We start from the raw sequence: 23,218 nt of genomic DNA, 5'->3' as shown, positions 1-23,218 counted from the left end.
AGCAGTAAGCAGAAGCTTGCAGGATGTAATTGTTACTGTTGACCATCCTAACTGTTAGAGTTAACTTAGTCTGATTTTCTCTCTCATCCATATAGATAGGTGCTGTCCAGACCGGAGCTACAGGAGCTACAAACCAGAGGCCCACACCTTGCTCAGGCAATGTTAAGAATTTATCTGTGAAAACAGAAAAAAAAAGCAAGGTCTGTGTGCTACATTTGCATTCACTTTACATTATTATATAACAACCTTTATGTATGTCTGAAAAAAAAACCTGGTTCTAATTTAATGATTACATTTTTATTTTTTCTGTCTGACTAGACAGCTGCTGGCAAGGATGGAGATGCTCTTGGCCACAGTGATATCTCCTTCATCGCCAATGTAAGTTTTCAAATGATGCATATTCACTGTTTTTTAAACAAAACCTACTTTTTCCTCAATATTAATATATTAAGGGAATTGAAGACAGCTATAGTGTACAGATGCATGTCGCAAGAATGAAAGAGGAGTGCAAAAAGGCCCATCCAAACATGGACATCCTGAAGGAGAAAATGAAGAGGACATTCGCTGAGAGAGTCCGCTTCATTCAAAGCCACTCCACCAGTGATCATTGTGAGTTCAAACCCCGCATGGAGTTAATGTACAAAAGATTCACTTTTAATAAGTTACTCTTCCAGACAAATTTGTAATATATGAAAATAATCATCTTTTAGATTTTCTCTGAAATGGAGCACATCTATAAAGTTGATGTGGACAAGAGGTTGCTTGAAGGCTTTGGAAAAGCAGCAGACAAAATTGTTGCAGAGGCCAAAAGGAGGAGCCTGGGCAAGGAGATTCTACTCCAGTACCAGAGGAGGAGGAGGTACTCAGCCAGGAATGTGAGGAGACACACAAAGGTATTTAGAACTTTATTTGAGGTTCTTCAAATAATTTTGCCATCATTGCTATAAAAACTGATCCAAGTTTTTTTTTCCTTTAGGATTCAACGTCGGTGCTGCAATACTCCTGCTCCCCTACCTCTTCAACGAAAATCCAGACAGGCTCTATGTAATTGACAAGGTAAGAGCACCACCAGTCATTCATAGGTAGGGCTCTTGTATGCCTGCCGTGTTTTGTTTGTTTTAATGGAACTCTGGAGTGTATTACTCCTTTGGTGTGGTTCATTTGGATAGGTGAGTACAGAAATACTTTAGTCCCATCATGCCTACTGGAAACTGTGGGATTTTCTTTTGCTCATGACAGTCTTGCAAATAACTTATTTCTCATTTCCTTTTATTGCATATAATTGGGTGAATAATATAACTTACTGCCAAAAAAGCTGCTTGTGTGGTAAACATGATCAGGTAACTTCCAAATCAGATGCGCTGACTAATTCTTATGAGCTGAGATTTGAAAATTGCACAACCTCATAACCTTTTGAAAACTGCATTGCAAGGAAGACAGGAGCAAAATTGGTGCTTGAACACTTAGATGGCTTTCTCACTTAACAAAATGAGCTCACTTGGTACACTTGGAAGTTCACTTGCTCCAAGATCACCTCTTTAAGGCAGACCTTCAGATATTCAGTGCGCATCTGGGATAGATTAGGGCATCCTCACCTATCAGAATGAACCACACCAAAGAAGTAATACACTCCAGAGTTCCATTAAACCAAACAAAACATGGCAGGCGTGCAAGAGCTCATAATATGCAAGACTGCCGTAAGCAAAAGAGAATCCCACAATTTCCAATATGCATGATGGTACTAATGTATTTCTGTTCACCCTCCAAATGCTTGACCAATGAACGACAGACATCTGCAAGCATGTGGCTTTAGGTATACAATGTGTGGTCTGTTTTGTTTTTGAGCAATGAGCAAATCAAAACAAGTGAAAAAAGTAATGTATCAAATATTATGGTGGTTTGGAGTGCCCACATTTTCCTATATCAAAAGGGAAAATGAACAAAGGATAGACATATCTAATAGCATTATGTGAAAAGTGGTCAGTGGCACACAAAGGATTTCCGCAATTCACATGTCTGCAACAACCCTCAAACCTTACGCTTACCAGCACTTTATGACTTAACTGCAAAATAATGTCATTGTTTAGAACTTGGTATCTAATTAATGCCTAATTAACCTACACAAGATTAATATGCAATAGAAACAGCATTTAAGCTGCCACTGCAGACAGTTAAATAAAAGTGAGAGTGCTTGAACACCACATTGTAAATATCATATATTCATGTCAGATACTGTATTTGTTGTGTGCTTTTCATAGGTGGCGAAGGCTCCTACACCTGTGCTGCTGGTGAGTGGGAACCCCTTCAGTGCCGGATGTGAAATCTCTCTTCACATGGATGGAGATGACATTGCGAAGCCAGATGACATCTCAGTGGGAGTTGGTGCCCTACTGGGGATCTATTTAATCTTTGGAGTTAGATATGCAGAGAATGTAAGGAAGACTCTAATTTTTATGCAGCAGTGCATGGTTGGTATGAAGTCAAATGATAAAGTTCCAATAGGGGTCATTAAAATGGTAAATTTCTTGCTCTAAATGTCGCAAGTGAGAAATGGAGTATTGACATTATACCGATATTGATTCACAGCCATTTTGTCAGCTGCCTGTGATTATTTTGAGACATTATATTGTCAGTCAGAGTACATGCACATATTTTTATGGGAACAAGTACAAAAAAGTGAGCCTCATATATGAGCCCTCACACACAAGCACACACACACTCTCTAGTTCTGAGTCAAGTCCTGTGTATTGAATTGTTGGATTAATGGATTTATTGACATTATATAATGTTTATTGTATTTATTCCTGTGTAATATTTTGTATTTATTGAGTTTTCTATTCTTCTTTCTATTTATTTATTTTTGCAAATTATAAATGCTCAACCCTCAAAATCATTATTGTTGAACTTTTCAAAAATCTGATATATGTAAATAAAACCTTACTTAAAGACAGCTGTTGTTTCATCATCATCATGCATTATTATTATTAATTATTATTATTATTATTATATATTATTATTCATGTTATTATTTTCATTACTACAGCAGAAGTTCTAAAGGTTCCTCAAGTAACCCTAAAAACGGGTTCTTCTAAGAACCTTTTCTTGAAGGTTCCTCAAAGCATCTTAAGAGGTTCTTCCACAGTTTCAAATTGAAGAACCTCCAAAAGTTCCTCAAGGATCTTGTTGTTTTAACACTGTTTGCAACACGTGTATTGGTCAAAAAAGTGACCTTTAGATATTTTTTAATAAATTTTGTCACAGTGAAATGTTGATAAAAGTGTGTTCTTGATTACAGATTATTCATTGTAAGAATTGAAATTAAAACCTTGATAGTTGCAGCCCTAATTAAATACTGTGGTAACATGACAAATTTACAAATGCACCTAACAAGACACCACTTGGACGTTTTCCAACAGTCTGTCATTACATCTGACAGAAGTCCGAGTCTGTTTACTAGTGTGCGTATTTAAGTTCAACTCACAGACAGTTGAGCATTTCAGTGTGTATGTGTACATGTTATTTCGCTGCTCCAGAGCACTCCTCCTAATCTTCCTAATCCATATCAATATTGCACATAATCATATACCACATGCACTGCATAGCTTACATCAATTCACTACAAATTTCAATTCTATTTATATTTATATATACTGTATATATGACTGAATGCTGTGTGAAGTATCGAACCATAATGAAAATAAATCGAATCGTTTTGTGACCCATAGTATCAAAATCAAATTGCATTATGAGGTCCTTGGCAAAACCCAGCCCTAATCGATAGAGGGTTAGATAGACAGATAAACAAGCACACAGTTAAAAAGAATGTGTAAAATTCTGCAAGGTGTTGGGGGTAAAGCAAAGGAGATGAAAGATGGAAAGGAAAACAGACAGACAGACAAATGTGAAAGGCAAGGATGAGTAGAGGATAGATGTAATGGTGGATGGACTGATGGATGGCTAGATGAATGGATAACTGGGTGAAAGGATAGATGGATGGACAGAGGGATAGATGACAAGTGGGTGGACGATAGATGAAATGAATGGATGGACAGACAGCGGGATAGACAGATTGACAGATGGATAGATAGACAGAGGGATGGACAGCGGGATAGATGGCCGTACAGATGGATGGACAGATGAATGGTGGATGGACTGATGGACAGAGACAGTGGGATAGATGGATTTACAGATGGACGGATGACAGAGGATAGACAGCGGGATAGATGGACTGATAGATGGATGGATGGACGGACAGACAGACGGTCTGATGGACAGAGACTGACAGCGGGATAGATGGATTGACGGATGGACAGACAAACAGATGGATAGATGATGGCAGATGATGGATGGATGGAGAGGCATACATGATTGGCATACAGATGTACAGACAGACAGACAGAGGGATAGATGGACAGTCAGGTTGATGATAGATGAATGAAAAAATGGATGGAATGAATGAATGGACAAACAGACATTGGGATAGATGATAGATGGACAGACAGACAGATAGTAGGAAGGGTATCGGTGACAATGGGGATCTATTCAACTCAATTCTATGTTTACGTCTACGTGCGCGTACTACGTCATGCGTCAGCAGCGCGCCGGTAGACCCGGCCATTTTGGCTTCGGTCCGTCCGGCGGCTCCACCAGTCCGTCTGAAGGGCTCCTCCAGTCCGTCTGGGGGCTCCTCGGGGGCTCCTCCAGTCCGGCGGCTCCGGAGGATCCCGCCCGCCGCACGCAGCGTCTCGCGTACTGAGTTCTCGCTCGTGGAACTCCACGGAGCCTCGTGAGAGCCTCCCGCAGCTAGCATCCAGGCTAACAAGCTAACCTGGCGCCGAGCCCTCATAACAGAGCCGGGGTCGGGGTGAGCTGACCGGGGGTCGGTGCTGATGCTCGGTAGATAAAAACACACCTGTATGAATACTTTGTCTCGATTATACGTATAACCTCTCCCAGGTCACCGCGCGGCCGAGCAGGCTGCCATTTAACCTGCAAGGTAAAGTAGTTTTCCACCAATCATACAATCGGCGCATCCAGCCAGACTCCATTCATAAATCCCAGGTTTAAGGGGACTCGGCTGTAGGCCAACGTTGTTTCCTGCCACAACAATTTTTAGTTTAAAATTTAATTTTAAACTAATTTAAAGTGTTTTCCGTGATAAAGTCATAAAGCAAGATTACCAGTTAAGCCAGAGTTATTTCAGTAATTTAGATTTATTCTGCATATTTTGAATGTTTTGTTTTTACCAAGTTACTTGTTTATACTACTTGTGTGAATTGTGATTTAATTTATCAAGTTTGTTTGCACTAGTTTGTGACTTAATTGTGATTTAATGTTTAAATTTTGTTCTTATTTGATGCAGTTGTATTGTTTTATACTGGAATTTTAATTCCTGACCAATTTGTTGCTGCATTTAAAAGGATTACACTTGAATTGTAATTCCTGTTAATTTTGAAGATGTTTTACCAAGTTGCTGGTGCACGATTATTTATTATTGTAATAATAAATAACAATTCAGTAAATTTATATCTATGTATTTATTTGTTACATTTTGTTTTACAAAGTTAGGAAAGCAATGTTTAAGTCAAGCCTGATGTTGCCTTACACATAAAAGAATGATCCCAGTCTCTTCCACACAGTGAGGCATACAGCTTATTAATTAAACACTGGTATCGGATCGGTACTCGGTATCGGCCGATACCCAAAGCCCAGTTATCGGTATCGGTATCTGGACTGAAAAAGTCGGATCGGTGCATCCCTAACAGATAGGTAGACAGACAGACAGACAGACAGAGGGATAGATGATAGATGGATGGACAGACAGGGCTAAATGCAGATGGATAGAAGGAATAGGCTGAAAGAAAAGGATAGGAGAGTAGGAGAGGTGAAGAGAATTCTGCTACACACACACACAAACACACAAATACTGCTTCACACATGCACAAGCACACCAATACTGCTTCACACACAAACACACTAATACTGCTTCACACACACACACAAACACACCCATACAGCTTCATACATACACAAACACACCAATACTCTTCCAAAGCCAACAGATTTAAACCTTTGAGACAATTAGAGTCAGTGCCTTCTGTTACTTTACATGTGCCCATTCTGTGTTTGTGCTCTGCGCTTAATGCAGCTTTTAAGCACTGGAACATTTCCATATTACTCTTTTGCACTGGAAAGCCTTTTGTGCTGACATTCCCTTTGTCTAATAGTGTGCAAGTGTATCTTCATTTCTTCAAGCCTTGTCCACACACACTACCTTTCTCCTTTGAGCATAGGGCACAACCTTTCTCTCAACAAGTGAAAACTGGTGGTATGATGTTCGCAGTTACAAAAAAGGTTATCTGTGGTGGATAAAGACAAACTCCATGCACTCGCAATAACTGAAAATGGCTCTCGACATTTGACTTCTCTCTCATCTTTCTGTCATTCTCTGAGCGAGAATGCTGTAAAAAAATAAAAAAAATAAATAAATAAAACAATTATCTCTGGTTTGGTGGCTTTCTTGTGAGAGTTTAACAGAAAGTATTGCAGAATCCTTATTAGGATAAATACACACCTTGCATGGTAGTGCTGACTTGTAAGCTGACAAAAAGCACCAAACTCATTTGTTTCTGATGAGTATAAACATGTTTCACAGCCTGCAGAAATTAATAATCTTGACTCTATCCTTATAAACTCAGGCTGATACCAGAAAACACAACACACACACACACACATTCATGGGCTCAGAAGGGGTGTGAACTGACCTCTCTGCTACAGGGCTTCTGTCATTTTCTGGCTGATTGGGCAGCTCTGCAAACAACGAGCCACGCTGTCTGTAGCAGCCCCATTCACTGAGTGACAGACAGACAGACAGAGAGGAGAGAGAGAGAGAGAGAGAGAGAGAGAGAGAGAGAGAGAGAGAGAGAGAGAGAGACAGAGAGATAGATAGATAGGAAGAGATGTGTTCCTTTATTCATTTCACTCACCTCCCACTGTCCTCCTATCTGTTTGTTTATCTGTCCTCTTCTTTTCAGTGTCTGTCTATCAGTCAGTCTGTCTGTCTGTCTGGAGTCACAGTGTCAGGGCTGGCAGGGTTCAGTACCTGAGAAAACAGAAGTTCAAAGGTCAGTCAACACTTGAGGGACATGTTCATTTGAGTTGAAACCACACACTGAACAGCGGATACTGATATGGAAACGAAGGCAGAAATGAAAAAAAATATGATACATGGTTATAGTCTTTTATTACATTCCTATTGCGTAACCTTGTTTACAAGTAAACAAGGTTACGTAAACCCTAAATATGACACAGATCAGACCTTTCCACTGCTAACTCAATGTTGTTTCTTGTTACGGAAGACAGCAGCCTACTTATAAACATAAAACTACCATAGGACATATGTAGCACATTTAAAAGCATCCTCAAGAGAATGCCATGTATAATTTTCTTCCTCTGTTTTAGACATACACAAGATACACACAGATACAGAATTCACAGAAATACTGACACAAAGACACAGAGTTCATTATAATGCCATCAGTGACCAGTGTGATGAATTCAAAGTAGTATGCTTCTACTGTATGATTAAATGAGTCATTATAGCCTTCCAACCAAAACCATTCCAGAGAATTGGCTATCAACCTCAATGGCTGTTTGTGCTAATGTGAATTACAACTCTCTGTAAGACAACACAATGTGTCACTCGTTCATAATTCACAAGTGCAAATACAGACACACACAAACAAACACATACACATTAACCCTAACCCTTAGTAGGGCTGTACGATATTAACAAATAATCATATTGGGATTATTTTGATAAATAAATAGTGTGCTATATACTGCAATACAGTGAAGAGAACACATTTTCAATACTTTATATTTTTCAGCAGAAAATAATCATTTTTAATAAAAAACTGAGACGTTGTTGCTTAATATTTGCTGTGTTTAAATACAATGAAATAATGAATTACATTTTTTATAAATGTGCAATTTAATTTATAGCCTAGAAATTGGGCTCAGCACCAGAATACCATGTTTAGGACTCCATTGTAAGCACCCGCCTTTTCTGACAAAAATAATTGTAGCCTCTTGCGATTTGGAAATGCAGCCCTACATACACACACACACACACACACACACACACACACACTCCATTGCCACCTAGCAGAAGACTAAGAAATTGTTTTCTAGGCAAGAGAGGGGGAGAGACAGGGTGGGGGAGAGAGAAAGAGGAGAGAGGTTGAAAGACTGAGACCTCCATTAGGCACACCGATAAGCACATCTTTAATCTCTGTGCGATGGAGAAATTAATTTGCAACGCAGAATGACTGATTTACTGATGCACACCGCAGACCCCCATTGTTCTATTCTGTTCTCCTCTCCTGTCCCACTCACTTCTCCAGAAAGTAATGATGATGACAGAGAGGGACAGAGTAAAAGTGAGAAAACAAGGGCCAGGTGTGAAGTGGAAAACGAAGGGGGAGAAGGGTTGGAAAGACAGTGGGACAAGGGGGAGGAGAGAGAATGGAAAGGAAGGATGAGGAGAAAAGAATGAAACAAGAGAAGGAAAGGAGGGACGGCAACTGATAAGTTCACATTAGATCTGAAGACTATCTGTGGAAAGGGTAAAGACAGAGGCAGACTGACAGCGCACACACAGTCAACCGACCACAAACTGCCCAGCTGTGTGCTTTCACTACAGCATGAATTCACTAACCTCATCCCAGTGCTCTCTGGTACAACAGAACATTTTACCTCATTTGTATGCCTCCATGATCAATATGATAAATGATCAATAAATCATCTCATCATGCATAGGTGTTTAGCTTTGAACAAAGGAAAAAAGAATAACTTCCCTGGACAAAGATCCAGTTTCAGACAAGTAAAGCCTCAGTATGTATATTATTTTACCTTGGAGCATTTTGTTCATATCTTGATATGGAGATAAAGTAGTATTTGGGACGTACATACACTATTTACTGTGTTTCTAGGTTTGATTTAAGTGAGCTTCATGAATTAGTTCGCAACCACCTGGGTGTTTATACGTATGCGCCTTGTCTTGGCCTCAGATCAGTGTTTCTTAAACCATGGCTATTGTTATGGTCACTTCAATGTGACTTATCATCCGATCATGCCCATCACATTAAGTGGCAGGTATTCACGCACAAAAATCTGATTTTGCTCACACATCATTATCAGATCTTCAAAACCAGACATGGAAATGGTCAGGCTCAAACTGTGGTCAGAATTCTACATAGTCTGGACACAATCCAGCCACATTGCACATACAAGATATGTGTAGATACAGTATATATGGAGAGGGAAAGCAGCCATTTTCACGCCAAGTGTGAATGTACAGCGATGTGGTCTCATAAAATATAATCTAAAGAAATCAGATCTCAAAATCATGACGAAATGACAGATGGATGGAGGGAAGTGTCAGTGAAGACCCAGAAGGGATTGTGGACCCGTTTCTGGTGGATCCCCAAATGACTAACCCTATTTTCACAACATTGGGGCAAGAACAAATTTGGGGTCCTAGCATGAAAAAGCTTAAGAACTGCTGGCTTCCCTGTAATGCACTCTTCTCATTTCTAATTTTTGGGTTTTATCATACTTCCATACATAAGTATAGTTAGGTTGTGGTTGTTTCACAAAGCCATTCTTTCTCCCATCAGTTAAAACACCCTCTAGCTCTATCCATTGATCAGTCAGCTGCAGTCATTAAATAATGTTGCTGGGGCTAATTCTTACTAAATCAATAAGAACAACCCTGATTACTGGGCTACAGGGAAAAGAATATATTAAACCGATATCAAATGATCTGCTTTGCCCAGTATTTATGAGTAGAGTTTAGAGATTCCTGTAGAACTCTGAGAAAGAGCAATAACCCTGACAGACCAGATCTATTACAATGAATAAAGTACTACCCTAAAGCAAATCAATAAATAAATACATTAATAAATAAAGACATAAAGATAAAACTCCTTTCTCGGGATAAGAAGGGGTGCTCTGTGATATTGTGAAATCGATTGGTCACATGTCCCTCACTGTGTAGAGAAGTCTGTGGAGCTGCGCTGATCTTGACAAACCAGATACAACAAAAGAAAGGCGGTGTAACCTCCTACAAACATAACACGCACACAAACTGCCATAAAATCAAAGCAGAACAAATATATTTACTGTGTTGCTCTTAAGAGTTGAGGAGGTCACACCTTGCATAATAGAGATGTTTTGTTTGGTTGCTTGGTACATAACTGAGGTGGGTGTTGGTTGGTGTGATGGATGCAGTCTGACAGTGCTGCAAGACAAACTGGTTCCCAGTCACATTCTGATCCCCATTCTAGTCACAATGCAGACACACATACAACAGCACACCTACAAGTGCACAGCAGTTGGCGCGCACCACATATATACACACACACACACACACACACACACACAAAATCTTCCAGTCCAGCAGCAGCCAAACAGGAAGCTCCTTGTGAGTCAAGCTCATCAGCGACCAACCACAATGCCTGTAGCAGAACATGAAAAACATATTTGAAATAGTTTCTGGAATTAGGCTACTTGATATGTGCTGGATTTGACTTGTCGGGGACTTGAACATCATAACAAGTGGTAGCATCACCAGCAACTTATGATAAGGTAAATCTTGACTTAAGCTCTTAAGGCCCTGACACACCAAACCGACTTCAAAGAACCAGCGGCGACGAAGGCCGACTGTTGCGTCGCCTCACGTCGCCTGCGTCTGGTCCAAAAAGTTGCACTTGAACACACCACAAAGACTACACCCGACGGCCAACTAGCACGTACGTTCTGCGCCTGCGTGAGGGGAAATAACTCTCCATACCTTATGTCTGATAAGAAGTTGCAAATGGCACTGCCGTTGTCAGCCCTTGGTCTTTTGGTCGTGGAAGAAGAAAGGAAGAAGGCGGAGGCGAAAAATAAGGAGAAGCCGCACTAAATGGGTGAAATCATGAATAACGTTACTCCAGCGACAGGCTCAAGGGGCTTTCCCGAACCTGTGTCGAGAGCTGGAGATAAATGAAACCTCCGATTTTAAAAATTTCGCTCGGCTCTTTCCTGTTCAGTTCCACATGTTGAAGGAATTTATCAGTCCAATCATCCAGAGGCAAAACACGAACTACCAATCAGAGTGATCTCTCTCACCGACGGCTCCGACGCCGATTCAACATGCTCAATCGGCCGAAAAGACGCCGACAGGGTCCGACTAGTGCCGACGGTGCGGGACACACCGCAAAAACTAGGGACACCGACGCTTACCGACGGCCCGACATTGCTCGACGGCCGACCGTCGGCCTGGTGTGTCAGGGCCTTAAAGATATGTTCTTTATGGTTCTCCCTAAGCATTTAAATGCATTTGAATACTTTGTAGGCCATGTCTGACACATTCCATTTCATTATACCACAGTTGCTTTCTATTTAATATCCCTCATTTAGGAGGGTCTTTGCTTTATTTTGATAGATAACTATTGTTCTCTTCCAGCTCAAACGTTGGGCATAGTTTCAACCTAGTTCTCAGCTTGATGCCAGGAGTAAACACCATCTCATCCAGATATGTGATATTATTAGATCAGACATGTGAAAATGAAATGAGAGGGTCTTGGCAGTCTTTAATGTAATGTAAAAACACCCTTTACTTGTTTGTTCAGTTGTTCTTTTTGTTGGACAGCAGGCCAACAAGGTGTGACCAGGGAGGGCTGAACATGAACAAATGAGGAGGAGGGAGAAGCTGTAGGAGGTGGTGAAGGACAGCTCTATTTTCGATAGAGGCAGAGGGTTGAACTCCAGTTCTCCAGTCAATACAAACATTGCACTGAACCAGAGGCTGCATAAGATCAGAAAACTTTATTGTCCTCTTTGCAGCATGAAAACTCCAAATTAGTCTCAAATTACAAGACAAGCTCTTAATATCACTAGCTAATACAGAACTATATTGATATTAATATAGCACAATGCTAATACTGTAGGATTCTGAGGATATAAGAACTGAAACTACCCAAAGAATGTGTCTCCAGAAATACATCTATGTTCCCAGTGAATCTTGATTCAAACTCACCCCCTTTCCTATATTTAACATAGTAATCATTACAAAGAATGAATATCTTTATTTATATTCAATAACTAAAAAGGTTTTTGCGTCGTAGACAGCGACACAAAACTACCTCTGGTACATCCAAATAGGGATATTTGGGTCATTAAAAAGCTGAACAGCATGGCAAGCATTGCAAATTAAATAGAGCAAGGGCAAGCCTTAGTTATCTTTTTCACATTATATCTTCTTTCATACAAGTTACAATACAAGCAAGAAAAGTAACTAGGCTTTCTTTTTCATAAGTGCCTAGAGTGCAGGCCAAACTAAAGCCACAAACACAGCAAAATAAACTACACAGACACACAGAAATTACACAACAGAACAGACACAAACAACAGACACAAAATCAATCTTTCAAGCATAAGCTGGATCTCCATTAAAGCATTTTAGTCAGCAATCTATTTTAGTAATCAGAGTTTGATATTGTAAATATGATTAATGGTACGGCATATTCAATATGGAATTGACATATGAATCAGATTACTAACAAAAATGCAATTAATTACTATGCCATTGAATTTAGAAGCTTGAATACCGCAACAAAAGATACAAAAATGAAAATAAGGTTTATCTTATAAACTACCAATGAAATGAAGAGCAGTCATTCTAACGGCTAATCTCTTTATCTAGTTATTTGTCACAGAAAATCTGGAAGAAGCATTAGGCAGAGGTGAAGCATGGCATGTAGATTAGACTTGTAAATAATTTTTCACACCTCTAACAGGCACGCTGCGACTACTTAAGATGGAGAACCAAATAACATCAAGGCACTGGTTCACCTTTCTTTTCGATATACTGTAGCAGAACCCGTCTATTGGCTGAATAAAGACACGCTGTCGCTGTCTCCAATGACCGAGGCATGATTTAAAACTCTTCATTCAATTTCTTACACAGAATGATTCATATTAAAGAAAAATAAACCGTTACTTAACAGCAATATTTCATTTTCCAGTCCTTCACATCGTATTTGTACAGCATCACTGACAATGAGAAATAAGACGCTAGGTTTCTTGGAAGCGATGGTGCAATGAAGCATAAACAAACCCATCACAATACGCCTGTTTTGTTGGATGCATTCTGCTAGCTGGCATAAGGGCCTGATTCAATACATAAAACACAACCTACAAGACCAAGCAGCAAGGCCAACTGCAGTGGCTCCTTGAATCTTCACATTAAAATGACAGCAATTATGGAAGTAGAGATGGTTAGTCACTGATTGCTAGACATTTGTTAATGAGAGAAGTTGGGTGAAATGTCACCAAAAACAAATCCATGCACACATGGAACACAAAATTGTAAATCTGCACAAAACACCCATTTGGGCACACACAAATTGACATACTGCCCCAACACGCACACATACACACGCTTCAACGCACACACACACACACACCAGCCTGTCCATCACTCAGTCAGTCTGTCTATCTGCCTTTACGTCCCTCTGTCTGTCTACCTACAAAGGCCAGCGTTGTGCTTGCTGGTCCATATGCAGCAGGAGACCCAGCGTCTAATGATTAAAACGTGACCAAGCAATCTCTATCTCCTGTATGAAGCTAAGCACACTCCAACGCTATGAGTCATCCCCACCATTAAAACTATTCATTTCCACAAGCATTCATTTTAATTGGAACATTCTCATCCAGTGCTTTTGAGGACACTGAGGCACTTGAATATGTGGGATACATTTTAAGATCCTTCAACCCTCAGATATTTTAGTATGAGTATTATCTTTGGATTCCCATGAGTGCAGGTCAGACGTATCCAACAGAGCAGCCTTCACAATTGTCTTTGTCTTCGGTGCAATGTGCATCGCTCAAAGAAGTCCTGATCAAGGACCCGTTTCATCAGCCCAAGCCCTCACAGTGGAATGTGTGGTGATGTAATCCTCAACAAGACCAAAACAGCAGCAGGGGACTACAGCCGGTAATAATGTATTTTATGAAGTGGGAGCAGGTAAGAGGGATGGATGTTGGAAGCAAAAAGAGACATTATTTCTGATTTAGTCACCATTTTCAAATCCTTATTTCTCACGAAGAATACCAGAGTCTTCAGAGTGAGGTTATGACTCAAAACACTGACATGGTTGTCCATGTCAGCCCTACAGTGAGGCATTTGATGAATGAATGATTTAATATTAGCAGTTTAACCAGCTATGTACAACACTAACCAATTTGTATTGGCAAAACTTTTTAATGCTGTCATTTAAATCACCAACTCCCCAACACCCCAATTCTGTGGTGATGCACGGATAAGTTTGTAAATGGAAATTTATGGGGAGAGTGTATAGGCAAGAAGTGTAAGAACTGGCTTGTACAAACTGGTGAGCATTGTGCACGACCATGTAGAGCCTATTCCAATATCAATATCTACATTGCAGACAATAGCTCTGCTATCAGAATCGGTAAAACAGTAAAACATGAAACACATGGTGGTGTGGTGCAGTCATTTAGTTAGCAACTGATTTGTATGACAGGGTCAATGAAGCGGTGTAGCTGCTGTTGAGACTCTGGAAGCTGGTATGAATGATGAAGAGCTCCACCTCGAAAGCGCCACAGCAATCTATTAACACTGTTTTTGTGGAGGACTACTGCGCTACTGATGCATTATGAGATAAATTATACTTGAACAACCCATGCATCCCACCCAACCACAATGCACTCCAAAGGTGGCAGAAGAACGAATCAGTTTCAAGAGACCTGTGTCCTTACTAAAAAAAGTACCTTGTTGCCACCTCTGTGCCCACTGAGTGTGTGCGGTAAATGGTAGACTTCCTTACACACCTGCCCCAGGATATGCTTGTTTTCCTTTACAAGACAAACAGGCTAAAACATAGTAAGCTAAGGTTGTGATTGTTGAATCTGATCACAGCTATTAGTGTAGGCCTAATTTTCATTGAGATTTTCTTCAGCTATTAGCCTAATTCAGATGGAACTGTTATGGGGAGCATATAACTTCATCACATTGTGAAACAACAGTATGCCTATGGATAAAAAGCATAATTTTGACTATTTGATTCAACTCAAAATTTATTTCACCTTCAATTTACGAAAAAAACAACAAAAAAAAGTCCATCCCTACTTAATATTGATACACTTTAATAGTAATTATGATGTTGTGACAAAGTATCCCTAACCTCATTCTCCATAAAAAATAAAAATCACATGTAATCCTAATCCAGATAATCCCCACCATAAATCATTTTCATTACAGTGATGCTCTTGCATACACACATCTGATTAGTGTGTATCACACTACATACAGTGGGATTCCTGGCCGAATGCTTTTCAAACAAGACCTACAGACCACAGAGAGTGCGTGTGCTACATACTCTACATTCCCCAACCCCAAAGTGCAGATAAACAGAGGGTGGTAACAATTTAAACCACGTAAAAAAAGACACACACATCCACAAATATTGCGCAGAAAAAAGCCCTCTCTATACACGCACACACACACATATATACACACACACATACACAGTGGAGGAAGCCTGGAATTGGTTCTCTGTCTCCATATTTCCTCAGTATGAGACGGGTGAGACCATAGATCTCTAGTGATTCAGGCTCGGCTTCGGAATTCCAATCAGGAAATGACTAGAGGGTGAAGGGAAAAGTGGGTTGAGGGTGGGGGGGGGGGGGGGGGGGGGGTGGATAGGTGGAGAGACAATATGGCTATGTGGATGAGAAGGAGATGGAGGGATTAAGCATAGGTGAAGGGGTTAGGGGGAGACCGAACAAGACAAATCGTATGGAAAAAAGATATCGATCAATTCTGTGTTTTGTATACCTCCCAGAGCCACAACAGGCTGCAGAATTCAGTAGTGAGAGAGGATGAGAAAATAATACGGTTGGTACGATATATCTAAATTCAATATATCGCAATACAAAAATGTAACAATACGTATCATGGGGCAGAAAAAATGATCAGATTAGCTACATTTTATTCGGTCTGAAAGGGCAGAATGAATGAGAGAATAGAAGGGAAATGAGAGATACAGTAGGAGGTGCCGGGGAGTTTCCAAGCTCAGCCTGTTGTTCTTCATTCCTATGGGACAGGGCACCTAGAGTGACACTAAGCTTTGTTTTCTTCCCCTCAACAATAAAAGCCATTTATGCTTAGCCTACAGATACAGCCATTATGGATTACTTTACTGCTGAATCTATTGCTTCATCCCCAAGAGGAACTGTTCAGAGAAATCAAATTGAGCGCTGTCAAAAGGCACAAGGCATGATCTGATGACCAGTTTAATTGAGTCATAAGCTTTGGGTTCCACAATATACCACCAATTATATTCTACTCCACATCACAAAACCGAATAGGCTGAAAATGACTAGGACCCACTGCAGTGCTAATGCAGGTTCGATGCAAGAAGCATGATGGGGGATTTCTACAAAGGCCATCACTGTTGACAAACACACACACAAACATAGCTTTTATGTTGGGTTTGGACTAAAACCCAAAAATTCTCCAAAGGCCCCAGGCCCAATTAGAAAGAGAACGTTTTCTACTTCGAAAGGAAGACAATGTAATGCTGTTTCAGTGTTGTATCTTTCAACTATCGATCAAAGGGCTCCTCTCCCCATTTTTTCTGCAACAGGAATACAAACAAAAACTTGATAATGGCATCTGTGCTAAGCAAAAATCTAGTACAGTGACTTTTTGTTTTGCAGAAATTTTCCTTGGAGTACACGGTCAGCCATCTCAGTTCTCTCAGTCTACAGTTTATTCAAGCAAAGTTGGTGGGTTTGAGACTGAGCTGGGGCTCTAAAAACAGCTGAACAAGAAACACACAGGCACCATGCTGAACTACACACACACGTGCACGCATCCACACATACACACACTCACCCAGCCCCAGTCTTTGGGTGTGAACTGACCTCTACAAAGAGACCTCTGTTTCAGACGTCGCCAAAGACCCCCTCTATGTTATCCATACAGCTACAGGAACTGGGGCTTGTATGTGTGCACACGCTCGTGTGTCTAGGCGTAGGTCCCCTATATCACCGCTCGTAAATTACAATCAGTACTGAACGGGAGCCTAAACATTTAGCTTAAACACTATCCCTTTCTGCGGCAGAAAACACACACACACACACACACACACACAGAGACACATGCACAGCAACATGCACAGTAGCCTATAGATTGTGTTGCAGAGTGCCTTTGACACTAATATGGCGTGGGAGGCATCACTAAGACATTCTGTGCTGAGCCACCAATAAAAGTCGACACGCTGAGGAGAGGACATGGAAAAGACCTCCCAAATCCCAAGAGACTTAGACGTGTGCCATTTCCAGTTCTCATTTCACTTTGAGACAGAAATAGAATGGGTTAATCATAATAGCAAAAATTATAATATAAAACATAAAGACCTTCATCTAAATCCCTTTAGAGAGAGATAGATGTCGTGGCTAGACAAATGTACAATAGTTTTGTGAGTCGTTTTCTGACAGGGAATTCTTGAAAATAAATATTTAAAAAGTTTAATCCCCATTGTGTGGGCATGTCATGTTTTGAGAGTGGAGACTGGTTTAGGGATAACCACTGTAGAATCCCGCCTCCCTGCGTCTATCCTGACAGATAAGCAATACATAAAAAAAGTTTATAAAGGCAGAATCTGAACATATGCCTGCCTTTGAGTGAGACAGTAGGCTATTATTTGCTCTACTAGATGTCACAGCTACTCTGCGGCTGCTTTGTATCTCTCTTGTGAAGCGTTTAATTTAATTCAATTAGGGATTCAAGTGTAAGCAACCAAAGGAGGTAATTCACTGTCTTTCTCCAGGTTTATAGACCATGCTGCAGTGAGCTAACTCTGCGCACCCCCACCCCACACTCCCATCTATCATATCAGCCTGAGAACTGACAGAGCACTCACACAGAACCTGAAAAAGAGAGACAGACAGAGAGGGGAATAAGGAAGAGAATTTTGACTTTTTGTGTTCCCCTCACCCACACTCCGCGCACACATGAGCACATATGCACAAAACAGGGATGTGACTAAGTCTCACCCTAGGCTTCATAGCTCTTAACAAAATCCAAGCCATGCCCAATTATTCCCCTTCTCTCTAGGTTGCCATAGCTACAGCCTGCCTCCTTGTCTGTACTTTGGGAAGGGTGAGACTTTACCACTGTGCCTGTGTGTGCGTAAGTGCATGTGTGTTTGTACCGGCTTGTAACCCCACCAGATGGGGTCTCAACACTTCATATCTGTCAACCTTATATTCACACATGCATTGCCCAGACAGAGACGGGAAGGTGTGAGGCAGAAGAGAGGTGAGCCGTGCTGAGAGGGGAGTCTATGAGAAAATAATGGTAATGGCGGTGGGTGCCATCGGTCATGACCCCAAACATGTCAGTGTTGGCAACATGTCCAAAGAGAAGCATCCTGACTTCTCTTGTCGGGGATGAATATGACTTTGCTCCCTGTACTCCATGTATCAAGAATAGCATTCTCAGATATCAATGGCTAAAGAGTTGTTTTCATTCAACCAGCTTCTGGGATCAGGAAAAACTCTGTATATCTCCACTTCATTCAATCTCTCTTTGATAAGGATGTTATCTCCGCAAATATATAGTTTCTATATAGTTATCTAAAGTTTTTCATTGGCGATAGTCTGCACCTCTTTGAGTATGTGTTTGGCTATTTTTTATAATTCCCCACAGTATCATGGGTGTTCTACTGTTTACAAAACAAATAATGCCTTTTCCTCTAGAGTTATGTCCAGGGAGATGATGCAAATACAAGTCCCAGAAAATTCATTATACCACTAAACCACAGCAACAGAGCACAGCACAGCTCAGTTAGGCTTCGCCTGTAAAGCTGTTGTGAGCCGAAGAGGAGAGAAACAGCGAGAATGAGCGAGTGAGAGAGAGAGAGAAAGGATAAGAAAGGGTGAGAGAGAGGGAGGGAGGGCGAGAGAGAAAGAGAGAGAGAAACAGCAAGAATGAGTGTGTGTGTGTGAGAGAGAGAGAGAGAGAGAGAGAGAGAGAGAGAGAGAGAGAGAGAGAGAGAGAGGTCCCCAGAGGCTGCCCCAGCCTTCTGCTGCTTCTGTAAACAGGACAGGAAAGCAGGAGCTGACAGAGATGGAGCTGTGTGTGTGTGTGTGTGTGTGTGCTTGTCGATGCGTTGCACCATGTGTCACCTTGCAGGCACCCCACACAGGTGTACGTGTGTGTGCATGCATAGGTGTGTGTGTGTATGTGTGCGTGTGTGTGTGCGTGCGTGTGTATCTGTGTGTGTGTGCGTGTATGCGTGCGTGTGTATCTGTGTGTGTGTGTGTGTGTGCATTTTCTAGCAGGTAGATGACAAGAGTGATATAAACACTTGAGGATCAACATATCAGTAAAACTCCCACCATCTGCCAGCCAGCAGACAAATATAAACACAGCCTTCTCTTACTCTGCTATTTCTTTATCTCCCCCCATCGCTCCACTTTCTCTCTATTCTCTCTCTCTCCCTCTCCACTCCTCCCATCCATCATCATTAGGAGGCGAATAGATGACCTGTCTACACCTGCAACCACTCTCTGTCCCGTAACTCTTTGGAGAGCAGCAAGGAGAGAGAGGAGAGGAGAGGAGAGGAGAGGAGAGGAGAGGAGAGGGATGAAAGGGAGGGAAAAGGGATGAGGGAAGGAACGGAAAGAGCAAAGATGAGTAGAGAAAGATCAGGGAAGGACATTAAAGAAAAAGAGGGGAGATGAAAGAGAAAAGGGAAGGATATGCAGATGGAACGAAGAAAAAAAGAATGGCAAGGAGGAGGAGGAGGGGGAGGGAGAGAAGGAAGATAGGGAAGTAAAGAAATTTTGCGCTACAAAAATCTGACGATATCATCATGGAGTTTAAAAATTGTTTGCGATTTCAACTGCGGTCTACTATCTAGGAAATTAGGCTACATTCTGAATGGTTTATTCTTTTTTGAATTGTTTGAACACTAGAGAGCGCAAGGCTAGCAAGTTTTAGCTTGGGTCATCACACTTCCTGTAAGCTCAGCTAAAATTGAGAACGCTCCATCAAATATTCAAGGATAATTCCATTTATTTTCATCCTGGCCTTATTTCCCTAGTTTTTGCTCTCGAATACACACTCAAGGGCCAAATCAAGCTCAAACAGTCAAACCCAAAAAGCGATTAAAACACAGTAACACTCACACTGCAGTTACATGTTCAATCAGAACACGTGATTGATTATCATGACGTTTCAGTTATAATAGTCCATTTGATACTTTTTTAGCATTACTCACACACTTCCTTGTTAACTTTTGGTGGCCGTTTTATGTCGTATTCACATCATATCGTAAGAAGCGGAAGAACAGGGTTTCGATGCTTCAGCTTGAAAGCATCAAAGCAGATCCAAAATAATTTATATTTCTGAATTTAAAATTAAATGTAAACAAACTATAGCAGATATTTCTTACTATTGTTGATTGTATTAGTGTGGATACACTACCAGTCAAAAGTTTGGACACACCTGATTGAATGTACTATGTTTTTCATTATCTTAAAGCCATTTTGATCTAAAGGCCATATGAATTTCTTTCCAGAGCTTTTGCATTTCCATCAAGACAAAGGGTGGCTACTTTAAAGAATCTAAAATATACGTTAGGTTTGATTTGTTCAACACTTTTTTGGTCACTGCATAATTCCATTCGTGTTATTTCATAGTTTTGATGTCTTTACTGTCTCCAATTGAGATAGTAAACAATAACAAGACAACTGACAAGACAAACCCTGTCTGCAAGTATTGTAAGAGAGCCTTGTATTACAGGTAACACTAGCAACGCACATGTACAAAGAAATTACAATAAAGAAATCCAGTCGCAGGTATATGGGTAAATGTTGTGTTTGAGTCTTAACTATGGTTTAAAAACATATCTGTTTCTCTTTGCACTACTTTTCTCATGAGAAATTTACCTGGTTGCACAGATTTACAGTATACTTTTATTTAATGTTTTACTCTTCACGTTAATTTTTGGATGAAACTGGTCTTAAATCGTATTTGAACTGGCATTAAAAATGTCTTAAAAAGTTTACAATTTAACTGCAATTAACTTGTAGTCACCTCATTTATGGTTTGTTTTCCCTCAGAAATAAATCAAAAGCGATTTTTTCAGTCTACATTGTCTTCATTCAGATTTCGCTCAAAATATCGTAAAATCAAACCGTGAACACAGTATCATGTACCAAACTGAACCGTGAGCTGAATGAATCTTCACATCCCTAAAGGAAGATGGAGGATGAAAGCAAAGGGAGACAGGGATAGGAAGGAGGAAAGAAGCAAAAGAAGGGGAGGAGAGAAGAGTAGAGAGGATGAGAGTAGCTAAGATGGAGAAAAGAGGGAGGAAGATGATGAGGGGAGGACGAGCAAAGGACAAACTATTGTCTCTTGTTAATATGTAAAAATAACTCTGCTGCTGCCTGGTGGAGGAGCAAACTGGGTCAGAGAATTCCCAGAGAGAGAGAGAGAGAGAAAGAGAGAGAGGGAGACAGAGACAGAGAGCCTGTATGCATGAGGTGTGAGTATATTCGGGAGCATATGCTTGTTTGTGTTCGTGTGCATGTGTGTGTGTGTGTGTGTGTGTGTGTGTGTGTGTGTGTGTGTGTGTGTCAGAAAGTATTTGAGGGCAGTCAGTGGTATCAATGTGAAACAGAAGTCAGTCTCTCTTCACCCCAGGCTGTTAAGGCAGAGAGTCTTCTCTCTCCGACTCCTCTCTCTCCATTAGATAGTCATTCTATCCATTTGTACATCCATCTATCCCAGTGGTTCTCAACCTTTTTGGCTAGTGACGCCTTAAAACAAAGTGTTGCCTACTCGTGACCCCCTGGCACAAGCTGCATATGCAGAGAAGTGAACAATGATTGTCCCTTTTCAGGTTGTTTTATTTGATTATCAGAGGCCTAGAGGTTGAAAACTATTAAGAATTTCACAAGAAAAAAGCTACAATTTGCAAAAAATCTGGAAAAAATAGACAGGATAATACATTTGATAGTAGAAATGTGTTTTTTTTCCTGTCCCATAAATCATCTTGCGACCCAAATAAATTATCTCACAACCCCCTGGGAAGTCCCGACTCACAGGTTGAGAACCACTGATCTATCCATCCACTCATCCATCCAGGCAGCCATATATCCATGCAGGCACCAATCTATCCACCCATTCATCCACCCATTGAACCATCCATATATCCATCCATACACCACAGGCTGTCAGGCAGAGGTCCAGTCAGACCCCCCTCCACTTGCTTCCTTTCATCTCCTCTCCCCTCATCCTCCTCTGGTTCTCTTCCTTTGTTTACCACCCTTTCCTTCCTCCCCTAATATAGCCTCCTAAGCTAATCACCTAAGCTTGCCCCTCTTTCTCCCATTCTCTCCTCCCATTTTCCATTCTTCACACAATCCCTATTGTCCTCTTTCCTGCTATTTTTTGTTTTCCCCCTCTCTCTCTCAATTTTCTTTTCTTTTTCTTTGTCTTTTTGGACTTAAAACTTCCCTTCATTTCTAATCGGACATTACTGTTTTCTTGCCTTGTAACAATTGATAATGTAATAAGTGGTGGATAATGCAACAACTTGTCAAAATGTAATCAAATGTCCCCCTAAATGGGTTGCAGATGTAATAAAACTTGGTAATGTAATAAATTTCCAGATTAATGTAATAAAATTAATGTGATGCATTACATTATATGGCAATTTATTAGGCCTACATTAACATTTTTATTACATCTTTACAAGTTATTGCATTATCTGTTGCTACATGCCTTTTTCCATGCTCCTGATCACATCCCTGCCTTGCACAACTTTCCTTTTCCGCACACCCTCCTCATCCCCTCCCCCTCTTCCTCTCTTTCAAAATCTTTATGGTTCTCATTCACTCACCATTAACTCCAGTCACCCTTGTCTTGATCTTTCAGCAACTCTTCCATTTCTCTCCTCACTATCTGCTTCCTTCCCATCCATGCTGCTTGTCTCAACTTGTCTAGCAGTCTGCACTTAATCACACATAGAATACAATGGAATAGAATAGAATATAATAGAATAGAATAGAATAGAATAGAATAGAATAGAAGAGAAGCAAGCATTTTACAGCCTCTATTCTATTC

At 40.7% G+C, this 23,218-nt stretch overlaps 1 protein-coding gene across 2 annotated transcripts in view; it reads right to left on the bottom strand.

Moving 5' to 3' along the window:
• The window catches only part of strbp (spermatid perinuclear RNA binding protein), a 107,613-nt gene that overhangs the window by 66,365 nt on the left and 18,030 nt on the right, over nucleotides 1-23,218 (bottom strand). For both annotated transcript variants that reach the window (XM_078286928.1, XM_078286929.1), the window contains exon 2: nucleotides 6,987-7,102. The gene's annotated coding sequence lies outside the window, so the exon portion shown is untranslated. The remainder of the gene's footprint in view (nucleotides 1-6,986; nucleotides 7,103-23,218) is intronic.

This window comes from Centroberyx gerrardi, chromosome 2 (genome assembly GCF_048128805.1).
Source record: "Centroberyx gerrardi isolate f3 chromosome 2, fCenGer3.hap1.cur.20231027, whole genome shotgun sequence".
NCBI classification, from domain to species: Eukaryota; Metazoa; Chordata; class Actinopteri; order Beryciformes; family Berycidae; genus Centroberyx; species Centroberyx gerrardi.
The sequence above is the reverse complement of the archived record's forward strand: the minus strand, read 5'-3'. Positions and strand labels throughout refer to the sequence as shown.